The 17,707-nt window shown below is 43.2% G+C and overlaps 1 long non-coding RNA gene across 1 annotated transcript; it reads left to right on the plus strand.

Annotated features, from left to right (window-relative positions):
* The first annotated feature begins 5,480 nt into the window (after positions 1 to 5,480).
* LOC123058183 (uncharacterized) lies at positions 5,481 to 6,467 on the plus strand. The gene is made up of 2 exons (XR_006427086.1): positions 5,481 to 5,706; positions 5,837 to 6,467. It is a non-coding gene; the product is annotated as an uncharacterized lncRNA (long non-coding RNA).
* The last annotated feature ends 11,240 nt before the right edge of the window (positions 6,468 to 17,707 follow it).

Consider the following 17,707-nt stretch of genomic DNA (forward strand, 5'->3'; position numbering starts at 1 on the left):
TGCCGAATACCACGTCTAGTGTGATTTTTTCGGTGCAGCGTGCTTCCCGACTGGGGATGATTCCTCTAAAGGTTGTGCTGCTTTGCTTAATGCGGCTCTAGTCTATTTCCATCTTTTGAAGAGTTTCCTCATAGATGAGGTTTAATCCGCTGCTGCCGTCCATGAGTACCTTGGTGAGTCGAAAGCCATCCATGATTGGACCGAGGACCAGTGCGGCTGGTACTCGGGCTGTTCGGAATTTAGGTTCGTCACTGGCATTGAAGGTAATAGCCGTGTCGCTCCAAGGATTTGTTTTTGCTATGTGGCAGATTTCGGACGTCTGCGTAGTGTTCGCTTCCGTCTTTTATTTGACGCAAAGGTCTCGAAGACCGTTAAGACCGTACTGTTGTCCTCGGGCTGGTGCTCTGTGGTTTTTGGGAGGAGTAGATCCTCACCACTTTTGGCCACCTACCGGAGTATCCAGCATGCTCTAAGGCTGTGCGTTGGTATCGCATCCACTGTACTATGAATTTTGTAGGGTCCGTTGAGCCATCCCTCGAGTACGGTTCCTTGCCCCGTAGAGGGCTTTTGCTTTTTGGTAGTTAACCCGGGTGTATTGTGATAATGCACCCTTTTATTTCGGAGTGGGTTTGTATTCAGGGCCGGATTATCCCAAAATTTTATTTCGGTTTTCCAGGCACTTTCCATCGCACAGTACTTTCGCACTATGGACACCAAGTCGGCAAAGCGTGTAATTTCGCGACGACTTATGGCGTTGAGGATTCCCTTGTCCGTGCAATTATTGCAGAAGAATGAAATTGCGTCTTCCTCGCGGCAGTCCTTTATCCTATTCTTGACCAGGAGGAATCTGGCCCAGTAATGGTGTACTGTTTCTTCGGGCTCTTGACTAATTTGGGATAGATCATGTATGTTTGGGTGGGTGGGTGGAATTGAATCCGAATCCTCACCCGATCTGAGGCTCAGTGGCCAAGGAGTTTCCGAACTCGAAAGCTTGGATTCTTGGGAGTTTTCTGGTAAATCTTGCCCGCTGCCTGATTCTGGGTTCAGGCTTTGAGTGACGTCCTCCCCTCCACGGATATCCGGTTTGGGGGAATCGGGAATCCAGACGTAGATAGTCCTTAAGATAGATGAAGTTTTGCCGCATTGTTCTTCCACCACTGCAACGTGATGGGTGACCTGGGGAGAGTTAATTTCTCTTAGACCGGGTTTAGGCCCAATCTGATCGTAGTCTGTAGCGACTCCCAGGGCGGCGATACGATCCAAGAGCTCGTTCAGGGAAGATAGCTCCATTGGATCTAACTGCTCGGTGAGTTCCGAGTTGATGTGAAGATTGCTTTCGATGACCCGGGAAGTCATCGTCGGCGCAGCGGCCGAACAGGCGGTCATAAGAAAACCACCTAGCCGGAGAGTTTGGCCGATAGCCAGAGCTCCCTCAGCGATAGTGTCGTCTTTAAAGACGGGACGAGGCATCCTTCCTTATGGAAACGGCACAACGGAACTCTCAATTAAAGCACCAATGTCGGTGTCAAAACCGGCGGATCTCAGGTAGGGGGTCCCGAACTGTGCGTCTAGGCCGGATGGTAACAGGAGGCAAGGGACACGAAGTTTTACCCAGGTTTGGGCCCTCTTAATGGAGGTAAAACCCTACGTCTTGCTTGATTAATATTGAAGATATGGGTGTTACAAGAGTAGATCTACCACGAGATCAGAGAGGCTAAACCCTGAAGCTAGCCTACGGTATGATTGTATATTGTGTTTGTTGTCCTACGGACTAAAACCCTCTGGTTTATATAGACATCGGAGAGGGTTAGGGTTACACAAGGTCGGTTACAAAGGAGGAGATATCCATATACATATTGCCTAGCTTGCCTTCCACGCCAAGTAGAGTCCCATCCGGACACGAGACGAAGTCTTCAATCTTGTATCTTCATAGTCTAACAGTCCGGCCAATGGAGATAGTCCGGCTGTCCGGAGACCCCCTAATCCAGGACTCCCTCACCACCAAAGCCACATGAGAATGCTTGCTCTTGTGCCCTTCTACTGATCAAGCTCATATATTCGAATAAGCACATCCTTTGGACTACAACAATCGCTAAGATTTTGTCGTATGTCCTCCATATGAGCCGCTCTCTAGATGTGTTTGGCTAGTTTGCATTTGAAAAAGATGTGCCCACCATCCTCATCAGTACGTAAGCATATCAGGCACCATGGATCAACTTTAACTCCTTGTCGAATTAGTTTTTGTCTCAGCGCAAGACTATTCCTCGCCATTCTCCATAAGAAGTGCAGGATTTTTGCTGGTAGAGGAAGCCTCCACATTTTCTCCCACTCAAGGGATAAATATTCCATTTTTGTGCCAGATGCAGCAGCCCCACCTTGGAGATCCCTCCTTGAGTCTGATTCAATCGCCACTCGATAAGCTGATTTCACAGAGAATAAACCCTTCTTATCAAAGTGCCATGCAAGCCGGTCCTCGTAGCCTTCACAAATTGGTATTTGCAATATTTGCTCTGCATCTTCTTCATTAAAGGTTTGTTTTACCAGGTCCTCATACCAGTCTCCTTCTACTAGATTAATTAGGTCTGAGACTTCGCAGAGGATGCCATTCCTTCTTTGGGGAGTAGATGGTTTTCTACTTTGACCTCGTGGAATCCAAGGATCTTTCCATATGTCCATATTCTCACCATTGCCTATTCTCCAGATTACTCCTTCTCTAAGCAGTTTGACCCCTTTGAGGATGCTTCTCCATGAATAAGACATGCCGCCCTTAGGCATTGATCTAATAATATGACCAGATGGGTAATATTTAGCAGATAGAACTCTTGCACAAAGGGAGTTGGGTGCATTTGCTAATCTCCAAGCTTGCTTTCCCAACATGGCCCTATTAAATACATGGAGATCTCTAATCCTAGCCCTCCTTCCTTTTTTGGCAGCATCATCTGCTCCCAACTAACCCAATGAATTTTGTTTTCCTTATCCATATTACTCCACCTATACCTACATATCATCCCACTAATCTGGTCACATAGTTTCTTGGTGAGATCAAAACATGCCATTGCAAATACAAGACTGCTTAGGCTATGACCTTTATTAAAATCTCCTTTCCTGCTGTTGAGAGTATTTTTTTCTTTCCATCCCTAGATTTTCCTCCATATTTTGTCTTTTAGGTAGGTAAATACTTTTTCCTTCGATCTGCCTATGTAAACTGGCAACCCTAAATACTTCTCTGCCCTTGCCTCCCTTGTAATGTGCAATGCTGACATGATCATTTTATTCTGTTCCACCTGAACATTCTTGCTGAACATTATGGCCGACTTCTCCTTATTGACTATTTGACCTAAGCAAGCAGCATATGACTCCAGGATATAATCTATCTCCACTGCAGTTCTGTTTTCAGCTTTGAAAAGCAATAAAGAATCATCCGCAGAGAGGAGATGATTTATGCTTGGAGCCCTTTTACATACTCCGATGCCTATTATTTTGCCATGTTCCTCTGCTTTATACAATGTTGATGAGAGGTATTCAGCACAAATAAGGAACAATTATGGGAATAGAGGGTCTCGTCAAAGACGCCTTCCTGGAATGATTACATTCGTAATATCATTATTCACCTTTATTTGATAACACACGTGGTGACGCAGTTCATAATGAGCTTGACACGAGAAGAATTAAACCCCATCTTTAGCATCATGTCTCTCAACAAACTCTATTCAACTCGATCATATGCCTTGCTCATGTCAAGTTTGAGTGCTGCAACGCTGGCATTTCCTTTCCTTTTGTTCTGCAAAGAATGCATTAGCTCATATGCCAAGAGGATGTTATCAGAAATCATTCTCCCAGGGACGAACACACTTTGGTCTGGGGAGATAATATCATGTAGATCACCTTTAGTTTATTTGGCTAGCACATTAGAAACTATCTTGTATACCACATTGCATAGGCTTATTGGTCGGAGATCCTTCAAGCTCTCAGGTGTACCCACTTTTGGAATGAGCACCACCGTTGTGTCATTCCACCCCCTCGACATGTCTCCTCCCCTTAAAACATGAAGAACTTCTTTAGTGACCTTCTCCCCTACCATGTGCCAGTAACGCTTATAAACAAGGCTGGCATACCATCAGGTCCTGGTGCTTTCAGGTCCCCTATTGCGTCAATGGCTGCTTTCACCTCCTCTTCGGAAAATCTAGTACACAGGATGTTGTTCATGCTTTGGTTTACTCTCTTTCTTACACAACCTAAGGTTTCTTGGTTACTTCCTTCTACATGGGCTGTAAATAGAGACACAAAATAGTCGTTTATTAGATTTTTTAAATTTTCATCTCCTTCTACCCATCCCTCACTATTGTTTTTTAACCGGCGAATTGTGTTTCTTTTATTTCTTTCAGAAGAAAAGACATGGAAATACTTTGTATTTTTGTCACCTGATTTAAGCCAATCGATGTGTGAGCATTGCTTCCAATAAAGATCTCATTGGTGTTCCAGGCGATCCAGCTTCTCACGTAAAAAACATTCCCTAGAGACTTGTTGAGGGGATATTGTACCTCTTCTGACTTTCTCTAAATCCCTCTTTAAAGTCTTTATCCTCTTCTCCAGATCGCCCAAAATATTTGTACTCCAATTCTGAAGCTCACTAGCCACCTTGATAAGTCCATATGTGGTCTCATTGATTCCCTATCCCATCGCTAAATTCCAGGCATTCTCTATGATGGATTCACAATTTTCTTCTTCAACCCAATTCACTTCAAATCTGAAGTGGGGAAAGCCTCTCTTGCTTATGTAGTACCTTCGTTCTGTTTCCACTATGATGGGCCTATGGTCGGAATGGCGGGGATCCTCATTTATTACCTTGAAACCAGGAAAATGATCACACCACTTCATATTTGCCACCACTCTATCTAGCCTCTCTTATGTGTATTTATCAGCTGAATGGATATGATTTCTCCATGTGAATTTATCCCCCTCGTAACCTAGGTCCTGCGAGCGACACTCTTCAAGAGTTTCTTTGAATTTGTCCATGTGAACTTGCTTTCTTGGGGGCCACCTTGTTTCTCATGGCCATAAAGTATTTCATTAAAATCTCCAACACAGATCCAAGGCCTCCCAAGTTGAGCATTCAGAACCCGCAGTAAAGTGAAGGTATTTTCTTTCTTGTCACTTGCCGGTTCTCCATATATACATGTAAATCTCCACCGAAAGCTATCCTTTTCACTTATCTCGATGTCTATATAATATTTGGAGAAAGGGATAATTGTATTTGAGCCCTTAGTTGTGTCACCCTCGACAAGAATACCCCTAGTTTTGTAAAACACGCGGTCTTGCCCAACTCAGTTAGCTTGCTTTGTGTTTTTGCCCTTCTGTCAGTTCCGTCCAGTCAGCGCCATTTGACCGTGTGTTGACTGTTTGTGGACTTTTCGTTGGACCATTTTGCCCTTGCTTCTTCACTCTCTGGCAAGACACTGCCAAGTGGGACCCATCACCATCCCATGTTCCCTTTTATTTCTCTCCCACCGGTCAAACCCTAGTCCCGGATGCCCATCCCCTCTCTCCCAGATCTCGTCGGCGCTGGAGCCACACATCCCGTCCATGGCCAGCGAAGGAAGGCTAGCGGAGGCCCCATCGGTGGTGGAGCCATGGATCCCATCGGGGTTGGGCTCGACCGCCCGTAGGAGCAAAACCGCCCCGACCCGCCTCGTTTCCGCGCCTGAGGTACGCCTCATCTCCGCAACCGTTCATCGGGGTTGGGCGCGAGCACCGCCCTGCCCGTGCTCCTTCCTTCTCCCTTTCTCTATTGATTCTCTCTATCTCTCTCACCCTCCTCTTTTCTCTTCCCCGATAGGAGCAGGGAGCAACCCCAAAGCCACCATGTCACTGTCCATGGAGGTCCATCTCTCGATCCGTTCACCGCCGTCGCGAGCTCTGTTCGATCTGGCGCTGCAATGTGTGAGGCATGAACTACAGCGCCTGTGTCCCCGTTGACCCTCGTCCACGCTAACGCGGGCCAGCCTCCACCGACGCCTCCCTCTGGCCCAGATCCACAGCGCCCCGAGGGAGGCACAGATCTCTCGTCGGTGGCCAATGTATGCGGTAGCCGAGGACGCACGGTGGGGAGAGATGGTTTGGAGGGTGGCGCGCGGCGACTGGGGACGCACGATGGGGATAGATGGTGGAGGAGGGTGGCATGCGCCTCACCCAGCCCTCTTTCCATGCCGCAGCGGCGGAGTCGAAGCGCTCATCGTGAGGATGCACGGGCGAGGAGGATTTGGCAAACTCCGGCGCCGATTCCGTTGGCTCCGGCGAGCTCCGACGCCGATTCGTTTGGCTCCGGCGAGCTCATCCCCCTCCTATAGAGAGCGTTTTTTAAATTGTTGGCCCGACATTTTTTTAACACTTGACGCAATGTAATTAGCTAGTATAGCTAGCAACTATAGACTAATGATTAATTATATTTGAGATGAGACCGACCTTAAGTACTGATTTGTGTTAATTACTAGTGTTTTAATTAGTTTATGTTGTGTTAATTATTGCATAAAAAATGATTTCAAAATTGATGTTATATTTACAACATGGCGGTGTCCATTAGAGATATTTGGTCCGTTGTGGGTCCCACATGATAGTGAGAAGAGTGACAGATGGTTTTTTCAGTGATGGGTCCCACTTGGAAGTGTCTATTCAAAGAGTGATGAAGCAGGGGCAAAATGGTCGAGCGAAAAATCCATAGACGGTCAACACACGGTCAAACGACAGTAACTGGACGGAAACGCGACGGAAGGGAAAAACCACAAGAGGAGCAAACCGCCTTGGGCAAAACCAAGGATTTTCGAAAACTAAGGGCAAAACTGTCGAGTGGGACACAACTAGGGGCATAAAATCGATTATCCCTTGGAGAAATTGTGGAGCTCGGCCTTCACCGTACCCTTCTAAAACATTACAAGCCCTCCACTCTTGCCTTTGTAATCTTTTATCACCATTTCCTTCATACCCAACACCCATTTAAAATGTTTTATTCTCCTCTCATCTAGTTTGATTTCAGACAAGAACAGAATATTCGGATTCTCTCGCTTCTGGAGGTCCAGAAGCCCATGAACTGCGGGGCCCTTACTCAGTCCCCGGCAGTTCCAGGCGATAAGTTTCAATTTTTCCCGTTGGGCTTTTGTGGCATCCCAGCCTCCTTGTCTGAATCATCTTTGTTAGAGACTTCTTCTCCTAACACTCCATCTATTTTCTCATCCTCCATCCTTACTTTTTTCGCCGACTCGTATTCATCATCATCTACCCCTCTTTTCTTTGGTGCCGGTACCAACAATTTTGAGTTTTCACTCCTTGCCGCTTTTATGTTTGAAAGTGCTTCTCAACTTTTTTAAGCCTGAATTCAGGAGAACATATTCAGGTTCTTTTTCACCCGAGGTCGAGGCCGCTCTCTCTGGTTTCTTTGTTGGTCCCTCTAGGTTCTCCTCCTTATCCTCCATGTGCTTATCCTTCACGTTTTGTTCTCCCTTCACATGAGCATTCCGTTGTTCTTCCTCAAAAACCAGTTTTTTACTCCTCATTGTCTTTGTTTGCTCTTCATTTGTTATTTTTAAGGGGCTTGTAATTTCCTTCTCATCTCCTTTTTTGTCAGCTCGCCCGCTTGGTGGCATCTCTTTCCATCATGGACCATGATACGTCTCCAACGTATCTATAATTTTTGATTGTTCCATGCTATTATATTATCTGTTTTGGATGTTTAATGGGCTTTATTATACACTTATATATTATTTTTGGGACTAACCTACTAACTCAAGGCCCAGTGCAAATTGCTGTTTTTTTTTGCCTATTTTAGTGTTTCGCAGAAAAGGAATATCAAACGGAATCCAAACGGAATGAAACCTTCGGGAGAGTTATTTTTGGAACAAACGCGATCCAGGGGACTTGGAGTAGACATCAAGAAAGGAGCAAGGAGGCCACGAGGAAAGGAGGCGCGCCTGCCCCCTGGGCGTGCCCCCACCCTCGTGGGCCCCTCGCAGCTCCACCGACCTACTTCTTCCTCCTATATATATCCATATACCCCAAAAACATTCGGGAGCACCACGAAACCCTATTTCCACCGCCGCAACCTTCTATACCCAAGAGATCCATCTTGGGGCCTTTTCCGGAGCTCCGTCGGAGGGGGAATCAATCATGGAGGGCTTCTACATCAACACCATAGCCTCTCCAATGATGTGTGAGTAGTTTACCACAGATCTTCGGGTCCATAGTTATTAGCTAGATGGCTTCTTCTCTCTCTTTGGATCTCAATACAAAGTTCTCCTCGATCTTCTTGGAGATCTATTCGATGTAATTCTTTTTGCGGTGTGTTTGTCGAGATCTGATGAATTGTGGGTTTATGATCAAGTTTATCTATGCACAATATTTGATTCTTCTCTGAAATCTTTTATGTGTGATTTGTTATTTTTGCAAGTCTCTTCGAATTATCAGTTTGGTTTGGCCTACTAGATTGATCTTTCTTGCAATGGGAGCCCTCTTTTTGCTTGCCTCTTGCTGCTGAACGCTTTGGGTTCAATCTTGCGGTGTCCTTTCCCAGTGACAGCAGGGGCAGCAAGGCACGTATTGTATTGTTGCCATCGAGGATAAAAAGATGGGGTTTATACCATATTGCTTGAGTTTATCCCTCCACATCATGTCATCTTGCCTAATGTGTTACTCTGTTCTTATGAGCTTAATACTCTAGATGCATGCTGGATAGCAGTCGATGTGTGGAGTAATAGTAGTAGATGAAGAATCGTTTCGGTCTACTTGTCTCGGACATGATGCCTATATACATGATCATGCCTAGATATTCTCATAACTATGCACTTCTCAATCAATTGCTCGACAGTAATTTGTTTACCCACCGTAATACTTATGCTATCTTGAGAGAAGCCACTAGTGAAACCTATGCCCCCCGGGTCTATCTTCCATCATATAAGTTTCCCATCAATTTTACTTTGCACTCTTTATTTTCCTATCTACATCATAAAAATACCAGAAATATTTATCTTATTATCTCTATCAGATCTCACTCTCGTAAGTGACCGTGAAGGGATTGACAACCCCTTTATCACGTTGGTTGCGAGGTTCTTATTTGTTTGTGTATGTTCGAGGTGACTTGCGTGTAGTCTCCTACTGGATTAATACCTTGGTTCTCAAAAACGGAGGGAAATACTTACGCTACTTGGCTGCATCACCCTTTCCTCTTCAAGGGAAAACCAACGCAGTGCTCAAGAGGTAGCAAGAAGGATTCCTGGCACCGTTGCCAGGGAGATCTACGCACAAGTCAAGACATACCAAGTACCCATCACAAACTCTTATCCCTCGCATTATATTATTTGCCATTTGCCTCTCGTTTTCCTCTCCCCCACTTCACCCTTGCCATTTTATTTGCCCTCTTTTTGCTTGCCTCTTGCTGCCATCGTGTCTGAAATTGGGGAGGTTATCGTTGATAAGGATAGTAGTAATAACATGGAAAACTTTGATGCTTTTGTTGATCCTCATTAAGAACCTACTATTTTACACACTAAAAAGTTTTGGATTGGTAGTGGTAATATTATTGGAAAAGGAGTTATTCAAAATTTCTTTACTTGTGCCGGTGCTTTTCCCACCATGGGCGGGTCTATTCTTCATAAAACTAGTAGTCTTGCGGATGCTATATCGTTGCTTGTGGTTGAACTTGAAAGACAATTTATCCATATGCATCCTTGCATACAGATGATCTTTCTAGAATTTTCTAATATTGAGCATTCTTCTGTTAAGCAAGCAGTTACCATCTTTTTAGCTCACGAGTTCAGATTTATAATAAAAGAGGCCAATGAATTTTTTGCGCATTATAGGGTGGATGTCAGTCATCCTCCCATAGAAGCAATCCTTTTTTCTCAAGAGGACATCATGCGCTTATGATCTTTAGATCATGTTGCTTTTAACGAAAACCTTAGAAAGAAGGTTCCTATCGATGTTCTTGTTGATAGGATTTCTGAACTTAATGATAATTTTGCCATCCAAAATAATGGGTTGGGTTTTCCCTTGAACAAAGGCTCATGACTTTTTGCTAAAAGAATGCTTATAATGATGAATCGGTTGTGGAATATGAGGGGCCAAAGGAGGAACCAATACCTCCCGAGCTTGATCTTGGGGACTTTTGTCCCATTAAATTTAGCCCTTTTGATTACTTCCTGCCACAAAGAGAGCTTGCTGCTGAACGTAGGGAATATGAGATGAGTTTCCGCGATTTACCTTATCATTATCATAGCAATACCTAGATCTATTCTTGTCTTTATGCCTAGCTAGGGGCGTTAAACGATAGCGCTTGTTGGGAGGCAACCCAATTTTATTTTTGTTTCTTGCTTTTTGGTGCTGTTTAGTAATAAATAATTCATCTAGACTCTGTTTATATGTGGTTTTATGCTTTTAATTAGTGTTTGTGCCAAGTAGAACCTTTGGGAAGACTTGGGGGACGTTTTTGCGATCTTGCTGTAAAAAACAGAAAGTTTAGCGCTCACGAGATTTGCTGCCATTTTTTACTGGAGAGTGCGATTAGGTTTATTATTTTTTCTGATGATTAATAGACAAATTCCTCACGTCCACCAATTTATTTCAGAATTTTTTGGGTTACATAAGTATTCGAAACTTACAGATTACTACATATTGTTTTGTTTTTGACAGATTCTGTTTTTCGTGTGTTGTTTGCTTATTTTGATGAATCTATGGCTACTATCGGAGGGTATGAACCATAGAGAAGTTGGAATACAGTAGGTTTAACACCAATATAAATAAAGAATGAGTTCATTACAGTACCTTAAGTGGTGGTTTGTTTTCTTATACTAACGGAGCTCATGAGATTTTCTATTGAGTTTTGTGTTGTGAAGTTTTCAAGTTTTGGGTAAAGATTTGATGGATTATGGAATAAGGAGTGGAAAGAGCCTAAGCTTGGGGATGACCAAGGCACCCCAAGGTAAAATTCAAGGACAACCAAAAGCCTAAGATTGGGGATGCCCCGGAAGGCGTCCCCTCTTTCATCTTCGTCCATCGGTAACTTTACTTGAGGCTATATTTTTATTCACCACATGATATGTGTTTTGCTTGGAGCGTCTTGTATGAGGGGCATCCCCTCTTTCGTCTTCGTCCATCGGTAACTTTACTTGAGACTATATTTTTATTCACCACATGATATGTGTTTTGCTTGGAGCGTCTTGTATGATTTGAGTCTTTGCTTTTTAGTTTACCGTAATCATCCCTGCTGTACACACCCTTTGGGAGAGACACACATGAGTCAGAATTTATTAGAATACTCTATGTGCTTCTCTTATATCTTTTGAGCTAGATAATTTTGCTCTAAGTGCTTCACTTATATCTTTTAGAGTACGGTGGTGGTTTTATTTTATAGAAATTATTGATCTCTCATGCTTCACTTATATTATTTTGAGAGTCCTTTAGAACAACATGGTAATTTGCTTTGGCTATAAAATTGGTCCTAATATGATAGGCATCCAATATTGGTATAATAAAAACTTTCATAAAAAAGTGCATTGAATACTATGAGAAGTTTGATACTTGATAATTGTTTTGAGATATAAAGATGGTGATATTAGAGTTGTGCTAGTTGAGTAGTTGTGAATTTGAGAAATACTTGTGTTGAAAATTGCAAGTCCCATAGCATGCACGTATGGTAACCGTTGTGTAACAAATTTGAAATATGAGCTGTTCTTTGATTGTCTTCCTTATGAGTGGCGGTCGGGGACGAGCGATGGTCTTTTCCTACCAATCTATCCCCCTAGGAGCATGCGCGTAATGCTTGGTTTTTGATGACTTGTAGATTTTTGCAATAAGTATGTGAGTTCTTTATGACTAATGTTGAGTCCATGGATTATACGCACTCTCACCTTTCCATCATTGCTAGCCTCTTCGATACCATGCATTGCCCTTTCTCACCTTGAGAGTTGGTGCAAACTTCGCCGGTGCATCCAAACCCCGTGATATGATACACTCTGTCACACATAATCCTCCTTATATCTTCCTCAAAATAGCCACCATACCTACCTATTATGGCATTTCCATAGCCATTCCGAGATATATTGCCATGCAACTTTCCATCGATTCATTTATGACACGCTTCATCATTGTCATATTGCCTTGCACGATCATGTAGTTGACATCGTATTTGTGGCTCAGCCATCATGCATAATTTATCATACATGTCACCCTTGGTTCATTGCCCTTCCCGGTACACCGCCGGAGGCATTCATATAGAGTCATTTTTGTTCTAGTATCGAGTTGTAATCATTGAGTTGTAAATATATAGAAGTGTGATGATAATCATTAATAGAGCATTGTCCAAAAAAGGGGAAGGCCAAATAAAGAAAAAAGAAAGGCCCAAAAAAGAAGAGAAATAAAAAGGGACAATGCTACTATCCTTTTTTCCACACTTGTGCTTCAAAGTAGCACCATGATATTTATGATGGAGAGTCTCTTGTTTTGTCACTTTCATATACTAGTGGGAATTTTTCATTATAGAACTTGGCTTGTATATTCCAACAATGGGCTTCCTCAAATGCCCTAGGTCTTTGTGAGCAAGCAAGTTGGATGCACATCCATTTAGTTTCTTTTGTTGAGCTTTCATACACTTAAAGCTCTAGTGCATCCGTTGCATGGCAATCCCTACTCCTTGCATTGACATCAATTGATGGGCATCTCCCTAGCCCGTTTATTAGCTATGTCGATGTGAGACTTTCTCCTTTTTTGTATTCTCCACATAACCCCCATCATTATATTCTATTCCATCCATAGTGCTATATCCATGGCTCACGCTCATGTATTGCGTGAAAATTGAAAAAAAGTTTGAGATTACTAAAGTATGAAACAATTGCTTGGCTGTCATCGGGGTTGTGCATGATGAGAGCATTCTTGTGTGACGAAAATGGAGCATGACCAAACTATATGATTTTGTAGGGATGAACTTTCTTTGGCCATGTTATTTTGAGAAGACATGATTGCTTAGTTAGTATGCTTGAAGTATTATTATTTTTATGTCAATATTAAACTTTTGTCTTGAATCTCTCGGATCTGAATATTCATGCCACAGTAAAGAAAATTACATTGAGAATTATGCTAGGTAGAATTCCACATCAAAAATTCTGTTTTTATCATTTACCTACTCGAGGACGAGCAGGAATTAAGCTTGGGGATGCTTGATACGTCTCCAACGTATCTATAATTTTTGATTGTTCCATGCTATTATATTATCTGTTTTGGATGTTTAATGGGCTTTATTATACACTTATATATTATTTTTGGGACTAACCTACTAACCCAAGGCCTAGTGCAAATTGCTGTTTTTTTGCCTATTTTAGTGTTTCGCAGAAAAGGAATATCAAACGGAATCCAAACGGAATGAAACCTTCGGGAGAGTTATTTTTGGAACAAACGTGATCCAGGGGACTTGGAGTAGACATCAAGAAAGGAGCGAGGAGGCCACGAGGAAAGGAGGCGCGCCCCCCACCCTCGTGGGCCCCTCGCAGCTCCACCGACCTACTTCTTCCTCCTATATATATCCATATACCCCAAAAACATCCGGGAGCACCACGAAACCCTATTTCCACCGCCGCAACCTTCTGTACCCAAGAGATCCATCTTGGGGCCTTTTCCATAGCTCCACCGGAGGGGGAATCAATCACGGAGGGCTTCTACATCAACACCATAGCCTCTCCAATGATGTGTGAGTAGTTTACCACATATCTTCGGGTCCATAGTTATTAGCTAAGCAAGATTGAACCCAAAGCTAAGCACTTCTCCCATTGCAAGAAAGATCAATCTAGTAGGCCAAACCAAACTGATAATTTGAAGAGACTTGCAAAGATAAACCAATCATACATAAAAGAATTCAGAGGAGATTCAAATATTGTTCATAGATAGACTTGATCATAAACCCACAATTCATCGGATCTCGACAAACACACCGCAAAAGAAGATTACATCGAATAGATCTCCAAGAGAATCAAGGAGAACTTTGTATTGATATTCAAAGAGAGAGAAGAAGCCATCTAGCTACTAGCTATGGACCCGTAGGTCTGAAGTAAACTACTCACACATCATCGGAGGGGCCATGGAGTTGATGTGGAGGCCCTCTGGCGGAGTGCCAGAAAAGGCCCCAAGATGGGATCTCTTGGGTACAGAAGGTTGCGGCGGTGGAAATAGGGTTTCGTGGTGCTCCTGGATGTTTTCGGGGTACGTGGATATATATAGGAGGGAGAAGTAGGTCGGTGGAGCAACGAGGGGCCCACGAGGGTGGAGGGCGCGCCCAGGGGGTAGGCGCGCCCCCTGCCTCGTGGCTTCCTTGATTGTTTCTTGACGTCCACTCCAAGTCCCCTGGATCACGTTTGTTGAGAAAATCACATTCCCGAAGGTTTCATTCCGTTTGGACTTCGTTTGATATTCCTTTTCTACGAAACACTGAAATATCCAAAAAACAGCAATTTGGGCTGGGCCTCCGGTTAATAGGTTAGTCCCAAAAATAATATAAAAGTGTAAAATAAAGCCCATTAACATCCAAAACAGATAATATAATAGCATGGAACAATAAAAAAATTATAGATATGTTGGAGACGTATCAAGCATCCCCAAGCTTAATTCCTGCTCGTCCTCGAGTAGGTAAATGATAAAGAAAAGAATTTTTGATGTGGAATGCTTCCTAACATATTTCTCAATGTAATTTTTCTTTATTGTGGATGAATGTTCAGACCCGAAAGATTCAAGATAATAGTTTAATATTGACATAAAAATAATAATACTTCAAGCATACTAACTAAGCAATTATGTCTTCTCAAAATAACATGGCCAAAGAAAGTTATCCCTACATAATCATATAGTCTGGCTATGCTCTATCTTCACCACACAAAATACTTAAATCATGCACAACCCCGATGACAAGCCAAGCAATTGTTTCATACTTTTGATGTTCTCAAGCCTTTTCAATTTTCATGCAATATATGAGCGTGAGCCATGGACATAGCACTATATGTGGAATAGAATGGTGGTTGTGGAGAAGACAAAAGGAGAAGATAGTCTCACATCAACTAGGCGTATCAACGGGCTATGGAGATGCCCATCAACAAATATCCATGTGAGTGAGTAGGGATTGCCATGCAACGGATGCACTAGAGCTATAAGTGTATGAAAGCTCAACAAAAGAAACTAAGTGGTGTGCGTCCAACTCGCTTGCTCACGAAGACCTAGGGCACTTTGAGGAAGCCTATCATTGGAATATACAAGCCAAGTTCTATAATGTAAAATTCCCACTAGTATATGAAAGTGACAACATAGGAGACTCTCTATCATGAAAATCTTGGTGCTACTTTGAATCACAAGTGTGGTAAAAGGATAGTAACATTGTCCCTTCTCTCTTTTGCTCTCATTTATTTATTTGGGCCTTCCCTTTTTTGGCCTCTTTTCTCTTCTTTTTTTATTTTTCGTCCGGATTCTCATCCCGACTTGTGGGGGAATCATAGTGTCCATCATCCTTTCCTCACATGGGATAATGCTCTAATAATGATGATCATCACACTTATTTTACTTACAACTCAAGAATTACAACTCAATACTTAGAAGAAAATATGACTCTATGTGAATGCCTCCGGCGGTGTACCGGGATGTGCAATGATTCATGAGTGACATGTATGAAAGAATTATGAATGGTGGCTTTGCCACAAATACGATGTCAACTACATGATCATGCATGGAAATATAACATGATGAAGCGTGACATAACAAACGGAACGGTGGAAAGTTGCATGGCAATATACCTCGGAATGGCTATGTAAATGCCATAATAGGTAGGTATGGTGGCTGTTTTGAGGAAGGTATATGGTGGGTTTAAGGTACCGGCGAAAGTTGCGCGGTTCTAGAGAGGCTAGCAATGGTGGAAGGGTGAGAGTGCGTATAATCCATGGACTCAACATTAGTCATAAAGAACTCACATACTCATTGCAAAAATCTATTAGTTACAGAAACAAAGTACTACGTGGATGCTCCTAGGGGGATAGATTGGTAGGAAAAGACCATCGCTCGTCCCCGACCGCCACTCATAAAGAAAGCAATCAATAAATAAATCATGCTCCGACTTCATCACATAAGGTTCACCATATGTGCATGCTATGAGAATCACAAACTTCAACACAAGTATTTCTCAAATTCACAACTACTCAACTAGCATTACTCTAATATCACCATCTCTATACCTCAAAACAATTATCAAGTATCAAACTTCTCATAGTATTCAATGCACTTATATGATAGTTTTTATTATTCCTAAAAGCAATTGCCATGTTGTTCTAAAGGAATCTCAAAATAATATAAGTGAAGCATGAGAGATCAAAAAATGAAACCACCACTGTGCTCTAAAAGATATAAGTGAAGCACTAGAGCAAAAACTATATAGCTCAAAAGATATAAGTGAAGCACATAGAGTATTCTAATAAATTCGCATTCATGTGTGTTGGGAAACGTAGTAATTTCAAAAAAATTCCTACGCACACACAGGATCATGGTGATGCATAGCAACGAGAGGGGAGAGTATTTCCACGTACCCTCGTAGACCGAATGCGGAAGCGGTTAGCACAACGTGGTTGATGTAGTCGTACGTCTTCACGATCCGACCGATCCAAGTACCAAACGCACGACACCTCCGAGTTCTGCACACGTTCAACTCAATGATGTCCCGTGAGCTCCGATCCAGCAAAGCTTCACAGGAGAGTTTCGCCAGCACGACGGCGTGGTGACGGTGATGATGATGCTACCGACGCAGGGCTTCGCCTAAGCACCGCTACGATATAACCGAGGTGGAATATGGTGGAGGGGGCACCGCACACGGCTAGAATATATCAACTGATCAACTTGTGTGTTCTAGGGTGCCCCCTGCCCCCGTATATAAAGGCGCAAGGGGGGAGGCGGCCGTCCAGGAGGAGGGTGCACCAGGGAGGGAGTCCTACTCCCACCAGGAGTAGGACTCCTCCTTTTCCTTGTTGGAGTAGGAGAGGGAAGGAAGGGAGAGAGGAGGAGAAGGAAAAAGGGGAGCGCTGCTCCCTCCTTGTCCAATTCGGACTAGAGGGGAGGGGGCGCGCGGCTGCACTGGCCGCGCCTCCTCTTCTCCTACTAAGGCCCATGAGGCCCAATTAACTCCCCGGGGGGTTCCGGTAACCCCCCGGTACTCCGGTTTTTATCCGAAGCCACTCGAAACACTTCCGGTGTCCGAATATAGTTGTCCAATATATCGATCTTTACGTCTCAACCATTTTGAGACTCCTTGTTATTTCTATGATCATATCTGGGACTCCGAACTACCTTTGGTACATCAAAACACAAAAACTCATAATACCGATCGTCACCAAACTTTAAGCATGCGGACCCTACGGGTTCAAGAACTATGTAGACATGACTGAGACACGTCTCCTGTCAATAACCAATAGCGAAACCTGGATGCTCATAATGGCTCCTACATATTCTACGAAGATCTTTATCGGTCAAACCGCATAACAACATATGTTATTCCCTTTGTCATCGGTATGTTACTTGCCCGAGATTCGATCATCGGTATCTCAATACCTAGTTCAATCTCGTTACCGGCAAGTCTCTTTACTTGTTCTGTAATGCATCATCCCGCAACTAACTCATTAGTCACATTGCTTGCAAGGCTTATATTGATGTG

The sequence above is a fragment of the Triticum aestivum genome, chromosome 3A, assembly GCF_018294505.1.
Source record: "Triticum aestivum cultivar Chinese Spring chromosome 3A, IWGSC CS RefSeq v2.1, whole genome shotgun sequence".
NCBI lineage: Eukaryota > Viridiplantae > Streptophyta > Magnoliopsida > Poales > Poaceae > Triticum > Triticum aestivum.